General features: G+C 31.8%; 1 long non-coding RNA gene across 1 annotated transcript; it reads left to right on the forward strand.

The window, feature by feature from the left end:
- The first annotated feature begins 9,025 nt into the window (after positions 1–9,025).
- LOC108344779 (uncharacterized) lies at positions 9,026–12,156 on the forward strand. Its single transcript, XR_001833582.2, has 5 exons — positions 9,026–9,322; positions 10,915–11,021; positions 11,134–11,224; positions 11,355–11,536; positions 11,767–12,156. It is a non-coding gene; the product is annotated as an uncharacterized LOC108344779 (long non-coding RNA).
- Positions 12,157–19,704: the final 7,548 nt, after the last annotated feature.

The raw sequence follows: 19,704 nt of genomic DNA on the forward strand, positions 1-19,704 counted from the left end.
AAGCGCTGCAAAATGAAGAAAGATTCATTATGGTTTCATATATGTTTAAAGATGAATTTGCTTTGTAATGTATTGAAGGTATGCATCATTACCTCATTTCAGTCATCTGTAATGGCATCTCGAATGATGGTCTTAATCCAAGACATGACATAGAAGCCACATTCCCATGAATCTATCTTCTTATTACACTAAAATGACAAACTAAATAGTCAAGAATTTAGATCATTCAATAACATAGAAAATGAATTAGAAGTATAAATGACTTACAACCTTTGGATACAAAATTTGAACTAGTTGACCTCGGGATTTACCAATAACTCTATTTAGATTGAAAACACAAAGTAAAATTAATATAACTATATTTATCATAAAAATTTAAGGTCAACATCAAATTCAAAGTCATTTTTGGAGAAACACTTACCCTTGAAGCATGCTTCTCAAGTCAGTTCTCATCTTCCTGTGCAGTGAACAAAACCATATAATTTTACATTGTTTGGGAATGATGACCATCAGGTGCCAGTGCGACCTATCACGAATCACAAATAGTTAGTAAACTAATTAAGTAAACTTTAATGAACTTTTACATATAACAACACATACCCATCAATGTATGGCACAAGGTATACGTCTCTTTTTGACTTATCCATCCATGTTTGCAAATAATGTTGTTTGCTTTCAAGTGTGTTACCAGAAGGTTGAATGGTCTGAGGTTCAACAAATCCATACATGGAAGACTGACCTTGGTCTACAATGATTGTGTCCATGTACCTAAAACAACAAAGTTAAGTTGTTAGAAACTAGGAATCTAAATAAAACCAATATGGAAGATAAAATTAACTATCTTACATGCATCATAGTTGAACGATGGAAATATTCAACATCCTGTCTCCCCCAATGATCTCCAATGCATTAGTCAATGTGATATATACTAGCATAGGGAGGTGTGGGGAGGGGAGGGAGACCAAATACTCTCAAATCCCATTATAGTTATAATGGTGCTCTCTTCAAACTGGGTAATCTTGTCATTAGCTTTGATAGAGGATCATCCTCCGCTTCAACCATCTCATCATCTTCATCTCTGACTGTATCATGCATCGGCTACTTCTGAGGACTTGTGAACTGAAGATAAGAATTTCAAAGTTATCAATAAATATTTTTAAATTTAACATAGAAATACTAATAATAAAAATATTATACATGTGTAGTAGCAATGTGTGACATGATCAATGCTCTAGGTCAGGCTATAAATGATCCTATGGCCTTCCCCACAAAATGAATTTCTGGAGTGGGTACAGACACGTGAGCCTGGGGATCCCGAACCTCCTCAATCGTCACACGCACGTGGTGGGGTAATATGGGAACACCATGAATAGTTTGTCCTCCCTCAAGTACTCGTTCGACAACCACAATGCGTGGGGTATCCCTATCAACCAACAACCCATACTGACCACTATACTGAGTAGGTTCTACAGTAGAACATGATCCTCTAGTGCTAACAGACGTGTAAAGTTTGAGCATCCTAGGAACAATTGTTGCTCTGAATCATTTATAAGAGAATCATATAAATTAGCTCTTCCAAAATTATCTTCACCGACATCACATATCATGTCCTCTAAATGATCACTCACCCATTCTTCCACATAATCCGTTCCTCGTGACGTGGTAGGCTGGTCCAGTACTTCTCCATGCCAAGTCCAAACGGTATAAGTTCTCATTATGTCGAACATGAAAAGATGGTCATGCACATTGCCTAAGTCTTGCCGTATTTGATTAAGACAACGAACACAAGGACAAAAATATGTCTCGTTCACAGACTTAGCATTTTGTTCAACATATTGCAAGAAATCCGAAACACCCTTCTCATATTCTTCACTAATGCAACATTCACTCATCCAGCTTCGATCCATACTATATTCGTAACATACTTCATCAGTTTCAGTTTTTTAACTCTCACAAGGTTAGGCCCTACCCATTCAGAAAAATTATTTTTCATAAATTGCTAAGACACATGCAAAGAAGTTTACATCATAAATTTGATAAGATTTCGGCAGCATTTCGCATTGGTCTTCGAAATACACAAAATGAGAGTAGTCAAGGATGACCACAATCAAATATGCATCCGAAGAACAACACAAATACTGAACTGAAATTTAATCAATCGTATCCATAAACTCCAAAGTACATGTTATAGCAAATTATGAAAAATAATTTTCCCAAACTGTCTAATCGGACAATTCAAAATTTAATACAAATGATTAAAAGATTAATCGTTTGTGTTAAATTTCAAACGGGAACTAAGTTTCACTCAATGATTTGATACTTATAATCTAACATGCCAATTATAATAACACAACTATCACATGCATATTCAAAAGCCAATAACACATGCATACCTAAACGCAAAAAACATGCATACGCAAAAACCAATAACATGCATACACAAAAGCGAATAACATGCATACAAAAAAGTTTTCAACGAAGAAGCTAACCTTTTTAGCAGATTAAAAAAGCAATGGAGGGAAATGGAGTAATGCACGCCCAAAAACGTAGGCCAAAAAGAGTCAAAAATGACGCCCAAGCACACGCCAGAAACTGCACCAAAACGCAACAAAAATGAATTTTAATCGGTTCAAATCCAAGATATTTCATCAAAGAGTAATTTAATCGGAGTAAAAGTAAATTTAAACTGTCCAAAAGAGAGAAAACACACCTGGAAATGCAATGCCTCAGAGAGAAAACGCGAGGAAGACGATGAATAGTGAGCGTAACTCCTCGCAGGTTCGCATTTTCCACTATAATAGGCTGTAGGGGGTCCAACGTCTATAATAGTATAGACGTCAGGGCCCTCACTAATATGACGCCTTTCTGATTTAAAAATTAATATTCACGGGGCATATAGACGTCGGTTAGGAGGGGCCCCGACATCTATGTGAACTTTTCACCTACCCAGTTAGCCATATAGTTGTCTGTTACAGGGGGGCCGACGTCTATAATATTATAGATGTCGGGGATGGCGGGATCAGACGTCTAAATGGCGGAAAAAAATAACTTATCACCTACTTGTCAGGAATATAGACGTTTGCTAGGAGGGTCCCCGACGTCAATAATATTATAGACGTCGGGGCCCCTCCTAACAAACGTCTATATGCCCACTTATTTATGAAAATGCCACTGGTCAATAATTTACGTTGGTTATTTGGTGGGCCGACGTCTACGGGGTAATGTTAAAGGCCAATTCTACACTAGTGAATGCTTTACTTCATAAATTTTCCTACCATAATGCGCTTAATTTACATACAAATTTTACATACAAAAAATTGGTAAGTAAAAATTTGCATATAAAATTCATATGTAACTCATTTTTAGAAATCCGTATGTAAAATTCATATGTAATGCTTACATTACTTACAAATTAAAATACGTATATAAATATCGGTAAGTAACTCAAGTTTTTCTTGTAGTGATAAAAATGAAAAGTGGAGATGAAGAAGAGAATGGAGATGAAGGATTTTCATAAATAAATTGTAGGAAAATAAATTATCAATAGTGGAGTAATTATTGGTAAAGTAAATCACTGACAATAGTGACCCAAATTACAACAATCATCATTAAATTTGTCATTTCTTCCTGTTTGTGGCGTTGTTAGAATGTTTGAAATTGTATCCATGATTTGTCACCCTATTTGCATTTGATATATCTATTTATATTTTCTCCCATATATTAGCTATTACTCGACACAAGAAAATAAAAGAGAAAATACATAAGTTAAAGTTGTTAGCAAAATGATGAAGCAATAAAGTTTTGATGATGTCGAAAATCAAGTATCAAAGAACTAACAAATGCAAGAAGATCATATGAATATTTGTATTCGTTTGGAAAACTTTTGTAATAAGTATAGAATATTGTATAGGACTTAGACCAGGAGTAGTTTTTGATTCCATGTAACTTATGTTTTTTAAATTTCTCTTTGGATTCAAAAATGCTCTAGAATAATCCATTAGTAGGATTAATAATTGATTATGGATAATCGATTAGCCACAAAGATAATTGATTATCATAGAGCAAGTTTTTAAAACAAAAACTCATAATGGCCACTGGAATAGTCGATTAGCAGGAATTGATAATCGATTATTGATAATCGATTATGATTTATGATAATTGATTATCACGACTAGCCGTTAGAGTTTTCTAGCTTGTTTTTAGCCGTTGGAGTATCCATTAATGGATAATCGATTACCAAAGTTTGGTAATCGATTATTCCAATGAGAAAAGTCTGACAACGAATTTTTGGATGTGTCCATGAGTGAAGTTCTAGACTCTCATTCGACACACACAACACTCAATTAGAATAAAATTGAAGTGAGAAACTAGAGATCTTGTGAAACTCTCTATAGAGGCTTTGGAAATTTGGTATGGGCTTAGAGCGAGAACTTTCACTGGGAGTGTGATTGAGTGCTACTATTGTTGTTGAGTAAAGTCTGTAATCCTTTGTAAAGATTCAATGGAAATGTTCATCCTTTGTGAAGATTCGGAGGAAGTATTCATCTCTTGTGGTGTTAAGGGAAAGTGAGTCTCATCTCTTGTAGCTTCAAGATAGGCGTTTTCTAAATCTTTAAACTTGTCTTTGTGTGATTGTAAGTTTTATAGGTTTTTGTGATAAGGAATCGTTGATATCTCATTTTAGGGATTAATAATTGGAGCTTTGTTAATCCTAACTAGTATAAAACTACTTGTGCAAATTTCTCTTTCTCTACACTCTTTATTGTTGTTCATATTATCTCTTAAGTAAGTTCAAAAAGAGAAAAGAAAAATCATTTTTTAAAGCACAACAAATCAATTGACTTTGTCATCTTGATTTTTGTCCAAACATGCAAACATTTCGTTGTCACCGCTCTAAGTAACTACCTTAAATTGTCCATGTAGTCTTAGATGTTTTGATTGATTCTACGTTTCATAATAATTATTACATATAATTACTCCTCTCGATTTAGCTTTATCCCCTGTCTCGATTTTCCTGCTCTCATATACCTCTCCATCTCGATTATACTTCGGTTTAGAGCTGTCAAAACGGACCACCCGACCGATCACGGGTTGGTGGGTAAACGGGTTGGCTCACTGGCTCACTTAATTACCATTTTTCTAAAATAAAAAAATTACAAACTTTCTATAATACAAATCTAAACAAATTTCACTCCCAAATTTCACTCCCAACATGGGTTTTTAATTAATTTTGAAAATAAGGAACTTAAATAATTTTTTCAAGCAAAAACAAAATAATAAATATTTTTTATAAAATTAAAATTAAATATTAATAAAATAAAATTAGGTAGGTGGGTTGGTGGACCAACCCGGCCCACTACGGGTTCAACCCGCATGAGCCGAGTTTAAACGAGGCGAGTTGAAATCTGACCCGCATGAAAAAAATACAATGTTTTCTAACCCAACCCGGCTCAAACCCGTGGTGGGCTGGGTTGGCTCGCGGATTGTGACCCATTTTGACAGCTCTACTTCGGTTAATGTCTTGGGTGTTGCTCCCTCCACCACCACACCTTTCTCCCTCCACCTCCCCTTTACTATTTTGTCCCTTAGTAAAATTTTATTTTTAGGGTTATTATTTTTTAATTGGTTTAATAGGTTCGGAGGTCCCTATATTTATGGGTTCGTTTCAATTGGGTCCTCTAATTTTGAAAGTGATCAATTTGGTCCCTAATTTAACAAAATTGAGTCAATAATACCCTTTCCGTTAAATGCAATGGACGTAATTAACTTTTTAAACATGTGGTATGTTGAAGCATCCTTCAAATAAAACTGTGCCACCTGCAAATAAAAGGATGCATCAACATGCCACATGTTTAAAAAATTAACGCCGTCCATTATATTTAACGGAAAGGGTATTATTGACTCAATTTTGTTAAATTAGGGACCAAATTGATCACTTTCAAAATTGGAGGACCCAATTGAAACGAACCCACAAATATAAGGACCTCCGAACCTATTAAACCTTTTTTATTTTACCCATTCACAACATATTTCATTAATAACCTATTCTAGTCCCGTACATGAGTAAAATACTTTTCTTTCATTTTAACATCATATTTCTTCCTCTCTTTCTGTCGTCGTTGTGAGATACTACAAGTTGCAAAGGTTGGTGGTGGTGGAAAGAATTATCAAGTAGTCTCCCTCTCGTGGTGCAGTGCGTGGAGTGGTGCAGTGCGTGGAGTGCTTCCTCGTATTCGAATAAACCTTGAAATAAAACCCTAAAATAAAAAACGTAACCTTTAAACGAAGGTGACATCCTTCAACGGATGTCAACATCCTTCAACGGATGTCAACATCCTTCAACGGATGTCAACATCCTTCAACGGATGTCGACATCTGTTTAAGGAAAAACGGATGTCGACATCCGTTTTACCTTAAACGGATGTTGACATCCGTTGAAGATGTCACCTTCTGTTTAAAGGTTACATTTTTTATTTTAGAGTTTGTTTTATTAGGTGACATCTTCGTTGATGTATACTTCCTCACGTTGATTGATGCTCTGGACGTTCCTCGATGTTCCTCCACACCACGGCGGCAATGGAAGCTTTCAAACAAAAAAAAACTGGAAAGAAAAAGGAATGGAAGTGCGGGAGGTGGGGAGGTGAAACGAAAATGGGGAAAGGGGAAGAGAGTTCTGTGGGTGGGTGCTGGGAAAGTAAAATTAGGGTTTCAAATTATTTAAAATAGGATAAAAGTAAAAATCTTTTTAACTTAAAGATATAATTGTATTTAAAATAATGTGGGAAGGTGGAGGAAGTATAGGATAGTGGTGGAGGGAGCAACACCCTAATATCTTTTATCTTGATCGAGGTTTCTTTTTAACTATCTTAAGGAATCATATTAGCTATGAAATTACTTTGACTTATAAAATAAAAATGAAATCAAGTAAATCAAAGAAATTTATTAACATCCCTTGTCTGAAACAGTTTTAATATACCTACTTCACCTTAATATGTAACATACTTTTTTTTGCTCAAAGTCTATACAAGTAATATAATACTCTTTCTAACTAAATAAAACATTAGTTTAAGCATAGGTTTACTAACGGAGGTTATACTTAGTATAACCTCGAGTAATGAATACACATTGGAGGTTTCGTAAACCCATAGTTAGAGGTGTCATTTGAGTCCATGATCTATGGGTTGACCCTGATCCCTTCTAAAATCAAGTCTCAATTTTCTAGCCCACTTTATAGGGGGCTTTTTAAAAGCCTCAATCCCTAAAGCCCCACATAAAGTGGGTTGGGGTAGAGTTAGGATGGGGCTAGCCCCCAAACTAAATTAATTCACTTTTAATGTTTTTTTAGTTATTTCTTTTATTTACTTTACAAGTTCAATAACTTTCAAATTTTACATGATATTTAATATCTTTTTAATTAAATATAAATGTATAAGTATTAATTTTATAAAAAATTATTTAAAATATTTTTTAATTATAAGTATATTTTAAATATATAATTTTATTATTTTGGAAAGTTAGAAAATAAATTTTTATTATTAATTTTATTTAAAAGAAAATGAAAAAATTTTCAAAAAAGAAATTATAAAAGTAACACAGTTCAAAATTCGGTTTTTCAATAATCGAATTCTGATATCTATATAAATATTTGAAATATTAATTATGGATAGATTTTAAATTCAAATTACTATTTGGATGAATTTTTAATATCGGTGTAAAATTTTTATTTTTTATAGTTTGTCATATAAAATTCTTTTGTTGAATGTTTTATATAGGTATATATACATTAAAAAATTAAACCACAAACTTTATAAAGTTTAAAATTAATTTCACGTAATAAAAGAACTAACTTTTTAGTGAAAATCTTTCTTAGAAAAAATTGTTATAAATATCATATATGTTACTATACAAGATCTAGATGTAATCTTAGGGATTATAAAATCAGATTTTTTTCTAACCTTTTAGATTAAATTAATGTTTTAAAATCAGACCTATCTTTATCCAACAGAGATCGTCTTTATTGAATTATTTATCATAATTGAGTCGATTGTAATAAAAAATAATTAAATAATAGATACAATATTTTTAAATAAATATAATGTTATAATTTATAACACTAAAATTAAAATTATTATTGTATTTAATTATTAACATATAAAATAAATAAAAATTATAATAATTATAATAATAAATAAATTACATCAATGTCTCTTAATAAGAAACTAATAAAAAAGACAAATGAATATAATATAAAATATATGAAAAGACACAAAAATATATAAACTGATGTAAATGACTAAATTATATGTTTCAAAAAAAATTCTAAAAGAATTATATAACGTTATAAATATTAATTTTATTAAATTTGGAAAATTGAAAAAGTTAAAAAGTTATTAAGTCAAAATTTTAACATGTTCACACCAATTAAAAAAATGTAATTTTGATCACAAATCTTAATCGAATGATATTGATTTAAACTAGTGACAAAATATATTACTATCTATAAATAAATTTGTTAGTCCATCAAAATTTTACAAATTAATTTAAATTTTTTAACTTTCAAACCTATTTTATATTGATATCTCTGAATAGTCAAATTTACAAACCAAAATTAAGACGAAAAAATTATCAAAACAGAATTTGGAAATTAAGGAATTATTATTATTAAACTAATTAATATAGAAATAGTTATGAAGTAGAAAATTAATTTTATTGGCAAAAAAATATAATTACACATGAATCAGTTATGGTTATAAGTTATTATTAACAAAGATAAAATAAAAGCTGGATAAAAAATACATATAATTTGTGATTACTTTCTATGATAATATTATGTTTCTGGACTTTAAATTTTGTAAAAAAGAAAGTTCATAAGTTGGCCCAGACCTATCAGGCTTTAAAGATTTTTAATTTTGTAAGCTTTTTTAATGAAAATTTTATTAAAGGGACTTATTTGACACTCTCTGTACTGGTAAGTGTGGGTTTGTAACCCCTGGTATTTAATGAGTCGTGGTAAATTTCATTTCCCTCCATTTTTTTTCACAATCCCTCCACCTTTCTTATTACATATCCTGAAAAAGAAAAAAACCTCTTCCGCTCGCATCTAGTATCCTGAAATCACTCTTCTACTCGGGTGATTGCTCTCTCTGCAAATCGGAACCCCGCGTGACCCCTCTCTCTGCAAATCGGAACCTCGCATGACCTATGCTATCTGCACATCTTCATTTCTATTCAAATCACAGCTTCCAATCAGAATCAATCGTGTGCCCTAGCTTCCAATTTCTCTCCTTTTCTCAATTTGAGTCATCTACCGAAGAATACTGAGGTCAGTTGGTTTAATTTTTTTTATAAGCAAAAGTTTGTTTACGTCTTAGTGATGCTTTTGTGTATACTATTGATGTTGATGCCATTGAATGGTGGTAATAAACAATAGATGTTAAGTTTTGGATGAATGAGAGAGATGTTAAGTTTTGGATGAATGAGAGAGATGTTAAGTTTTGAATAAATGCATCGTATACAATGATGTTTGTTGAATGGTTAACCATGGCGTGTGTGGGCGTGAATGAATGAACATTGTTATTGTGCTCTCTAGAGAGTGTGAGGCTGAAACTAACAATGGTGTGAGAGATAGAAGAGGAAAAGAAAGTGCACGAGTGGTCATCGGGTGTTGCCATTTTCCTCTGCTATTTGTTAGTTTCTAAGGTATTATGTGTACTCTTAATTAACGTAAAACACTTATATTATTCTATATAAATATAAATTATTATACGGAAAATTGAATAATTCTTAATTAAACAATAATATTGTGTAGAATTATAGATTTGTTTTTAGATGAAAATGAAACTTGTTAAATAAGGTAGAAGAGCAGGTACAAAGTGCGACGACTTTCACTCCTAACATCCGTGCAGGTGCTGCTATCTCTCCTAATATATATTGATTTGACACATTTCATAATTGACTTTGGGTCTAGGATGTTTGTACTGAAATCAAGTTAGAGAATTAAGAACGGGTTTCTTTCTTTTTGCTATAATAGGTTGGCCATTTTGTTATGTTACAAGTAATGCAGAAACTAAAATAAAATAATAATAGGTAGAAAATAGATATGCTCATCAAAATACCAAATCTTAGAAAACCTCACATGAGCGTGTATACTCCATAGATTTTAATGTCTTATTGCTTTTTTGAGCCAACTTAACTCGTTTAGTTATTTCTATTTTAGATAATATTGGAGGATTTCTCTTTTGTTATGTATGTTATTATTATCTTTGGGGTGTCTCCGGGGTGATTACTCTCGTCAATATTGCTTTTGGCTCCAGGCTACACTTGATTTAGGGCTTTTCTTTTTTTAATCTAGCACGACGCTAACGATAATCAACTTCTCAGAGTTTTAGGCTTTGTTCACTTGAATGAATTTGAAGGAGAGTGATTGAATGGATTTGAGGAGATTTGAAGGTAAATTTTTGTTGTTGTTTATTTGAGTAAATTTTGAAAGTAAGTGAGAGTGGATTTGAAAGTAAAGTTTGTAAGAATTAGTATAAGATTTGATTGATGTGACAGATTAAAAAAATTTACATCCAAATTCACTCTCATTTATCTCCAAAATCCATTCAAATAAATAACAAAAATATACCTTCAAATCTTTTCAAATCTATTCCATTATTCTTTTCCAAATCCATTCAAGTGAACAAAGTGTTAATAATTAAATGGAAATATTTGTATCTCCTCTCTTTTCTTTATCATTTAGAATCTAGGAGTTTGATTGAATATAATGGACTTATGTCACCTTAATAAGGTATGAAACTTATATGCAAATAAATAAATACATGCCGAACATAAAAACTTTGTCAACTTGGAATTCCAACTTTTATTATCTACTTTTGAAATCATCATTATTTTGTCTCCTATTTCACGAGAAAGAACATTTGAAGCTTTAAAAAACTACAAAGTGGATGGAAACAAGGAAATGATGGCAATTGGGCTTATGAATGTGGTTAGCTCCTCCAATTCCTGTTATGTTACAACAGGTTTGTGTTTGTTTGCTACTGAGAAACCAGTTGAAAATTTTTTCCTTAGAAAATCAAAATATAAGGATAAAATGTGCCCTTTATTGAAGTTCATATGCTTTCTCTTGGTCAGCTTTAACAACAACGCGGGTGCAAAAGCAACCGTATTAAATGTACTGGTGTATGTGACAGGCAATGTCACACTCCTTTTTTCTGATGCCATTGTAAGTTATTACACTGGTTCTCCTTTTATTTCATTTCATGAAAGTATATATTTACTTGGTTTGCTATCTGAGCTTGGAAAGCTTATTGATCTATTTAACTGGTAAGTGGTGATAATATGATTGTTGCTAGCCTAATCTTCTCAACTGGAGGCGTTGGCAAGGAACCAAGTCAAACATTGTGCAAAGGACTCAACAGAGGATTGTGAATTGTTAGCAGGATTATTGGCAGTTATTGTTGGGTATATTGTAAAAGCATCTGGCCGAGTCTCTCAAGTTATCATCATCGGAGCTGCAGTTTTTTTTTTTCTAAAGGTGCATATATTTGCTTTTCAACATTATGAGAAATCAAGACTTGAAATTGATGTTCCTAATCACAAGATTATGAACATAAAGTGAGCCTGTGATGATGACTAGAAATCAAGACTTTAATGATTCTAGAAGTGCTAAGATTATGTTTAATTCACTTCATTCTTGTTTTTTACTTCAATATAAGCATAAAGTGAGCCTGTGATGATGACTAGAAATTAATACTCTTATTGCAGGAGCTCGAACTACTTATATCAGGCTTATTCCCTATATCAAGAAGAATTATGACTATGGTATAGTTATATTTCTCTTGACTTTCAACCTTATTGCTATGTCAAGCTACCAGGTTGATAAGACATGGATGAGGATATCACAATCTAGTAGATTGATGAATCAATGAAGATTCACCACAAAGATGATAAGAACTACGAAGACACAACAATCTAACAAATTGATGAGTCAATGAAGATTTGTCACTAAGAAGTCCATCTTTGATAAGAATCAAAGTTCTTTGGCAAGAACTAAAAGAATCCTCTCTTATTGAATTCAAAATTCATATATTGACCAACCAAGGTGTCTACAAATGTATTTGATGTCCTTATATATAGACACAAATGTTTAAGCTATTTAAGAAACCTTAAAAGAAAGTCCAAAGATATTGAAACTAAAAATAAATTCAAAATTCAAAAACAGAAACAAACTGTTGTTGATGCTCCAAAGAAATCAATTTTTTCAGCAAGTGTATTGGGTAGTTTGTAGTACAAGTGTCGTATTCATAGGAATTTAAAAAAATACACAAAGTTTAAACTAGTTTCACTTGAATGAAATAATAAAATAATGCACGACAAGTGTGAAAACAAATTTCGTATAAGAAAATAAAGTTAATTTTGCATAATAACAATTTGTAAAACATTTTGTGATTTAAAAAGGTTGATTTTAGGATGATAAAGACGTATTGAAGCTAGATTTCACCATTTTGTTCCTGCCTTGTAATAGTTAAGTTATTATTCATAAAGATACAAATAATCATGTCTTAGGAGTTCTCTTTGAATGTAATTCTAGATCCATTCTTGATACCTAGAACCTAAGATCTCCAAACTTCAGTATGATTCTTTAATGACAACTTGATTGGATCACTTGCATTAAGATCAGGACTCTATAGTTAGATAAAGCCTTAGATCTATTCCTAGAATCTAAAACTAAGAGGAGAATTAGTTGAATCACTTGGAACCAGTTGTCACTTAATCCCAAGCCGATGAAATAAGATGAGTAACCAATTCATCAAACAATGAATATAAACTAATCCACAAAGACATAATAAAAAATATGAAGTCATAGGAAAATACTAAAAGGGGGTTGAATAGTGTTTTAAATATTCTTTTCGCAACATAGCGTCTGATGAATAAACATAGTCAAAAAATAAACATAGTTATTTGGATGTTGAAGTTCATAAGAAATGTTCGAAAGAATTTCACAAGAGGTATCATGTGTAAATATAGTGATTGAAAAGAAACATGTGTCTTTAAATAAATGCTTGGTTCTTATTTAAATAGAAAAGGTACTGACACACATGTTTTCGTTTATATAACAATGTCTAAAGAGTATGAGGAAATAAATAGTTCATATGAATTTTTTAGACGCTGTCTTTTTAGAGAGGAAAACCATTAAGAAACTCAGTTAGTAAAATAAAGCAATAGACACACGAGTTTTATATTGGTTCACTCTATCTGAGCTATGTTTAGTGTCTCTCAGGAACTCTTAAGAGGTTCCATTTATCTTTTTCAAAGATTACATGTGATTTTAATCCACTCTTGGTTCTATAGTATTATTCACCACTCCTAGTATCCTAGACTCTCGTCTAGTTGAGTTTAACCTACTCCTGGTTGTGTAGTATTATTCACCATTCCTAGTATCTCTAGACTCTATCAACAACATTGATCTTCAATCTTCATGCTTGTGCTTGCTCTTTTTCTCTTCTCTTCAGTGAGGTTGTTCCTTTGATTAAAGAAGCATCAGACGATGTAATAGTGAAGAGCAGCAAGAGGAAACTGGCTATTTTTATCTTCACTTCTCTTCTTCAATTGAGTTGTTTCCTTTGATTGAAAAGTTGCATATGAAGCAAGCTTTGAGCAGTAGCATTGTTGATCATTCAACTGATTTTGATTTGTGTGCTCTTATTCTTCTCTATTCCATTTGGATGGAAGAGCTTCAAATGATGTGTATGAGCTTGGTGAGCAATAACATGAATGTTCAATGCATACTCTCTTTCTTTTCTTCTCTTCTTTTCACTATGCTCTCAACTTTATTTTTCTTTTATTTATTTCATTTCAACCTTAACTATTTCAACCTCATTTCTTTTCTTTTCTCTCTTTTTATTCATCCCAATTTGGGCATAATACTTTACCGCTCTCTTTTTCTTTTCTTCATCTTTCTTCATCTTTTTTTCTTTTTCTTCAGACATTATAAGCTTGAAGATGAGATGAGGTAGAATCAATGATTAATGATTTTTCTCATTCGCTTTTTCTCTCCTTTTTCTTCTCTTCTTCCCTTTCTTTCTTTTTCATTTTTTCTATAATTCTGCTTTAATCATCCTTCTACATTTTTTCTCAAAAGCAGCAACATTCTCTTCTTCAGTTGATCTTCTTTATATATCCCTTTTTGAAGAGATGAGTGTTGAATGTGGGGTTGACCCTTGTTGGAAGTCCCACATCGACTAGAGATAAGGCCAAATTATAATATATAAATGAGGTGCAAACCTCACCCTACAAGCCGGTTTTGTGGGGATGAGTTAGGCTTAAACTCACTTTCTAATATGGTATCAGAGCCATGGTTAGAGCCTATCCTAGCGAGTTCTAAGTGGGCATTCTATTCTTCTCTTCCACCCGCTATCGGGCCGTTATCGGACCACCCAATTTCTACTATCACGCACAAGATGTCTATACCTCGGCGTGAAGGGGGTGTGTTGGAAGTCCCACATCGACTAGAGATAAGGCCAAATTATAATATATAAATGAGGTGCAAACCTCACCCTACAAGCCGGTTTTGTGGGGATGAGTTAGGCTTAAACTCACTTTCTATCTAATAACCCTTGTGTAGGCTTCTTAGTGCTTTTTGGTAGATGATCACACTCACTTGTCTTGTCATGCAAAGGTATAGTGCTTTATAATATCTGTTGAAACACGACTTGTACGACATTTAGAGTAGAAGACTATACTTAGATCATTCCTAGAATGTTATTTTCTTCTTTCAACATCTTTATCCATGTATGTAGTTTTTCTTATTAACCCATTGTGTAATTCTAATGTTCACATTAAAGGAGGACAAATCACACAAGCAAAATAACCTTTTGCAGTGCATGCATTAATGAACATTTAATGTTTTCAATGTTTATATACGTTAAATATCATTTCTAGTTCAAAAACATTTTATCATATGTCATGTCAATAATAAGTACATTTGGTTAAGTGCAATTTTCAAATATTGACAAAAGATATAAAGCGTTAGACACTTTATGAATGGAAAACATTTTAAATATTTTTTTATTTGGAATGTTTTTCATTAGACGATATCCTTTCATAAAACATTTTCATACACAACACTGATTGGATAAAATATTAGGCTTTATGTATTATTTTTTCTCAAGAATAGATATGTCTATTTCAAAGCTTGAGAACTTATTCTAATGTTTTGCACATCTTTCTTAAACGATATTTTTTATAAGATGGTTTTCATTTATAACAAGTTTGGGACCACATATTATTATTTAGAGTTAATATTCATTAGACAATATGTTTTTGCTTTACCTCTCTCTCTTCTTATAGCACTGATCAAGCTTTAGTATTACATATTTTCTCAAGGGTGGAGTGTCATCCTTAAGAGTCAAAGGTATATCCTTTTGTTTTGCACATATGTCCCTTAGACAATACCTATTAAAAGATGTTTCACTATATAGATTTTTGCGCTAATTGTTTTACAAGATTCACTTAGACACGGTTATACTCATCACTTTATGAATATATATATATATATATATATATATATATATATATATATATATATATATATATATATATATATATATATATATATATGTGTGTGTGTGTGTGTGTGCGTGTGTGTGTATGTATATATGTGTATATATGTATATATGTATATATGTGTATATATGTATATATGTGTATATCTGTATATATATGTGTATATATGTATATATGTGTATATATGTATATATATGTGTATATATGTATATATATGTATATATATATATATATATATATATATATATATATATATATATATATATATATATATATATATATATATATATATATATATATATATATATATATATATATATATATATATATATATGGGGTTTGCTAACGCGCGTACGTCTGATTTTCAATTGGTACATTTTACAATGTGTATTGGGTTTTAGTAAACAAAAATACTCTTATATATCATGGATTCTAAGTTTTAAGGTTAAGGGTATTCTAATAATTTTCATTCTCGAAACTAAAATAAAAAAAGAACCCTTACTCACTTCTCTCATTCCTCTTAACCCTTTCTCTTTCATCTCTCTCATTCCAACATTTTCTCTGTCATAGCCCCAATTGAAAAAAAAAATCAGAAATACTCGTTGTTAAACAATTTATTACAAAAAATTATTTTATAATGAGTTTTCATTTTATAATTTTTGTCTTATCTAAGTTTATCTAATTTTCACAAGCATAATGACATATGAAAGAATTGGTAATTGACCTAAAAGGTTTTTTTAGAGATGATGATTCAACATTTGCGGATGATGAAATTAAAGAGGTTAATGAAGATGATGAAATTAGAGAGGTTAGTGATTCCTTCGACCTCCAATGCAGCTGAAAATCGGCTTGCATCAGGTTCAAATACTATTGTACATACATCTAAGATAGATTTATTTGCCTATATGCAAGAGATGGTCGACAATGCTCTTCGTCGACATGATGAACAAGAAGCAAATGATAGTCATGACGAAAAGTCTCCAAATGAAACCACTCAGAGGTTTTACAAATTACTGACAGAGGCAAATCTTCCTGTATTTGAAGGTTCATCTGAGTCAAAATTGTCCGTGTCCATTAGACTCATGGCTGGTAAATCTAATTGGAACGTTCCCAATGAAGCAGTGAACTTCTATACAAAATTGATGTTAGATTTGACACCACCAAACAATTCTACGCCGAAGAATTATTATCAAGCCAAAAGATGTGTTTCAAAGCTGGGATTGGAAGCCAAGAAGATTGATTGTTGTGTTAATGGATGTATGTTATTCTATGACAATGATAGTGGCAAAAATGATGCATTGTTGGGTGAATGCAAGTTTTGTGGCTCTCCTCGATATCATACGATGCATGCAGGACGAAGGCAAAAAAAACAATTCCCTTAAAGTCAATGTTCTACTTGCCTATAATTCCAATATTGCAAAGAATGTTTACTTCAATGCAAACATCACAACATATGACATGGCATGATGGTAAGAAAACTGAAGGAGTTTTGCGTCATCCTTCTAATGGTGAAGCTTGGAAGCATTTCAATCGTAAACATCCATCCTTTGCTAGTGAACCGCATAACGTGAGACTTGGTCTATGCTCTGATGGTTTTACCCCGTACATTCAGGCGTCTGCATCACCATATTCATGTTGGCCGGTGATAGTTACCCCATACAATCTACCACCTGAGATGTGTATGACAAAGCCTTACATGTTTTTAACGTGTATACCAGGTCCATCTTATCCCAAATCAGCGATTGATGTTTATTTGGAGCCTTTGATTGATGATTTGAAGAAGCTATGGAATGGTGTTTGGACGTATGATGTTTCAAGGAAGCAAAATTTCCTTATGAGGGCAACTTTGATGTGGACTATTAATGACTTTCCGGCGTATGACATGTTATCTGGTTGGAGCACGCATGGTAGATTAGCTTGTCCACATTGCATGGAACATACAAAGTCATTCCAATTGAGTTATGGTCGGAAAAGTAGTTGGTTTGACTGTCATCGACGGTTCTTTCCTATTGATCACCCCTTTAGAAGAAACAAAAAGGCATTTCGCAAATGGCAAGTTGAAACCGATATGCCCCCACCGAAGTTGACTGGATCACACGTTTGGAGAAGAGTGAAAGACTATGCAAAAGTCACTGAATCTAATCAGAATAGGATAGAAGGGTTTGGAGAATGACATAATTGGACTAAAAGAAGCATATTTTGGGATCTTCCTTATTGGAAAGACAACTTGCTAAGACATAACCTCGACCTCATGCACATAGAAAAAAATTTCTTTGACAATATCTTCAACACAGTTATGAATTTTATTGGTAAGACAAAACATAATGACAAAGCAAGAAAAGATTTACCTTTGTATTGTGGACGAAAAGACTTAGAGTTGAAATTGACCTTAGTGTTGTTGATAGCTCGAGGTGGAGAATACAGTATTATTGGCTTCTCACGTTGAGATCCTATTTTCAACACACCATAATGGTTAAGTGATAGAACTACAGACTCGTCAAAAGGTTGGTTTCCATCACTTTGCCAAACTATAATTCTGGTATTTGTATTGTAGATAACCAAACAATTGTCTCACCGTTAGCAAGGGACAAAAAATCTAAACAGTATTTGTCCTTTTTTGAACACACTGTTGATGTCTCTGTAATTCAGTGCATCACCAGGCTTTAAAGTGTCATTTGCTGCTTTAACATGAATACAAGTACTCCACCATAACCACAAGCACACGAACAACTTTAGTAGTTATGTCTGATATGATGCTTCAAATATGGAAGCACTAAGCTGCATGATGGTTTGCACAAGTGATGAGCTGAGAGTTATTCTTTCTGATACGTTAGAAAAAGATATGTATAGAAACATAAAACTAAGTTCTGAAATTAAAACCAAAGACGCTTTGAATCTGTCAGAAGCATATACTCACAAAACGTGAAGGATGGTCATTCCAAATCTTATTACAAGCTTCACCCCTTAACACTCCAACTTTGGAAAAAACGACCATGAAATATGTTTTTCACATTTCTCAAAATTAACCTAAAATTGGAAAGAAATTTTTTTAATTTGTCACGTCAATACAATTCTATACTAATTCTCACAAATTTTATTTCCAAATTCACTCTCATGTACCTCCAAATTCACCCAAATAAACGACAAAAAAATTTATCTTCAAATCTCCTCAAATCCACTTCCTCAAATCCACTCAAAAGAACAAGGCCCAAATGACAAGAAACAAGAACTGAATGTAGTTTTCTTCTTATACCCCATAATTTCTAACTGCACCGCCATAATGTTTATTTTTGTAAAAGTGACTTTCGAGTTACTTTTAGAACAAATTTTCTATAATTTCCAAAATATAATTTCTGAAACAAAATTTTCAAAACATAATTTTTGGAATAGAATTTTCGGAACATGTTAAGATTTCCGTAAAAATATTTTCAAAATAAGATTTTTAGAACAAGTTTTGTAAAATTTAAGCAACTTAAGTTTCGAAACAAATTTTTTAAAAAATAATCATACTTTGATAATATTTTTTTGATAACATTTTAACACCATCTACGTGTTATTCTGTGATTGGTCCATGTTGATATTTATGATTATTATTATTGATTGTGGAGTAATTTTGGACCAATCAGAGAATTACCGTAGATGATATTAAAATGTTGTCAAAAAAATGTTATCAAAGTATCATTATCCTTTTCTAAAATATACATGATACTTTCTACAATGAACTTTCTAAAACACACGTAGTTGAAAAGGGATATTTCTAAATCAAGATTTCTATACTGTCGTCTGAGACTTTGATATTTAAAGATAGATAAAAAAAGTCTAAGGCTGATTAGTGTATCGGTCCAAAGAATTGAACTTAAAAAAATTTTGATTTAATTAATAGATTTTGTAATCTATGAAATATATATGATATTTTGGTAAAAGATAAAGTTCATATTTAATTATTATCTTTATATTTTGTTATTATTTTTATAATTAGATTATTTTCTAATATTTCAGATAATAAACAATTTGTAAGTGTTTTGTTTATTAGTAATAGAATTATAAAGGGAGTTCACCGTTTTCTTTTTGTTTAAGGCCCATCTTATTTTAACGGAACACTTTCTAATACAAGTTTTTCAAAATATAAAGGGGTTA

The sequence above is a fragment of the Vigna angularis genome, chromosome 8 (assembly GCF_016808095.1).
Source record: "Vigna angularis cultivar LongXiaoDou No.4 chromosome 8, ASM1680809v1, whole genome shotgun sequence".
Lineage (NCBI taxonomy): Eukaryota > Viridiplantae > Streptophyta > Magnoliopsida > Fabales > Fabaceae > Vigna > Vigna angularis.